We start from the raw sequence: 1,301 nt of genomic DNA, 5'->3' as shown, positions 1-1,301 counted from the left end.
TCTATTCGACTTCTATCTTAATTGTGGATGTTTGGTAGAATGGTATTAGTACAATGAAAGTTAGCTTTTATCAGTTTCGTGTTATTCGATTAATATCATCACTGTTGTATGCTAAGGGTAATAACAATGACTATTGAAGGAAGTAGTAATGAAGTTGTGATCTTATGAGTGTTTTAATATTGTTAATTTGAAGTGTTAATTAAGTGGTTAATTTTAGTAGTTAATTGTAGTTAATAATTAGTTAATCAAAATCTAAGTGTTATTGTCTTAACATTGAGAAATAATCATACATTGGTGAGTGAGTTTAATTGAACATAATTAGTCTGAGTCTCTGTGGGAACGAACTAGAAAGTATTCTATATTACTTGCGAACGCGTATACTTGCGTGTGTTATTAGCACGTGTTTTCACCCTAACAATGCCTTGCTGATATGGTTGCTAAATAGCATTCTGAGTATTGCTCCAGCTGAAATTGGGATGATTTCTATTGTTAGGATGATAAGTAGCTGGCACAGGCTGCTGCAGTCGCTGATAATTATTCACATACTAAACAGATTCATTAACAAGAGAACAATGATCCCTCGCATGAGAACCTGCATAAAGCTCACAGACCATAGCTATCTGATTGACTCCATAGGTGGCTAAAGAATCGACCTTCATAGACAGCGCTTGGAGCTGCGCTGCAATAGCTGTAGCTGCATCAACTTCCAGAATACCTGCTACCTTCCCAGGCATCATCCTTTGAGTTGGGTTTTGATGCTCATTTGGAGCCATGGTTTCAATAAGATTACAAGCCTCAGTATAGCTTTTGGCCCACAAAGCGCCTCCAGCTGCTGCATCGAGCATGGGCCGAGATTGGTCCCCCAAACCATTATAGAAACCAGCGATCACCATCCAGTCAGGCATACCATGGTGTGGACACTTTCTCAACATCTCCTTGTAGCGCTCCCAAGCTTCACACATAGGTTCTGTTGGCTGCTGCGCAAACTGAGTACGAGCACTCCTTATAGTTGCAGTCTTTTTCATTGGATAGAACTTTACCAGAAACTTTTGTGCAAGATCCTGCCAAGTAGTGATGGACCCAGTTGGTTCAGAATGTTACCAGTCCTTAGCTTTATCCCTCAGAGAGAATGGGAAAAACCTTAGCTTGATAGCCTCAGCAATCACACCATTATATTTGAAAGTACTACAGATCTCGACAAAATTCCTGATGTGCATGTTGGGGTCTTCAGAATCAGCACCTCCGAAAGAAACAGAATTCCGCACCATCTGAATAGTGCCCAGCTTGATTTCAAAAGTGTT

At 40.0% G+C, this 1,301-nt stretch overlaps 1 pseudogene; it reads left to right on the top strand.

The window, feature by feature from the left end:
- Nucleotides 1-903: 903 nt before the first annotated feature.
- Nucleotides 904-994, top strand: LOC141709945 (small nucleolar RNA R71; annotated as a pseudogene).
- Nucleotides 995-1,301: the final 307 nt, after the last annotated feature.

This window comes from Apium graveolens, chromosome 2 (genome assembly GCF_009905375.1).
Source record: "Apium graveolens cultivar Ventura chromosome 2, ASM990537v1, whole genome shotgun sequence".
In the NCBI taxonomy this organism is placed as follows: Eukaryota; Viridiplantae; Streptophyta; class Magnoliopsida; order Apiales; family Apiaceae; genus Apium; species Apium graveolens.
Note: the sequence above shows the minus strand (reverse complement) of the source record. Positions and strands in the feature narration are given on the sequence as shown.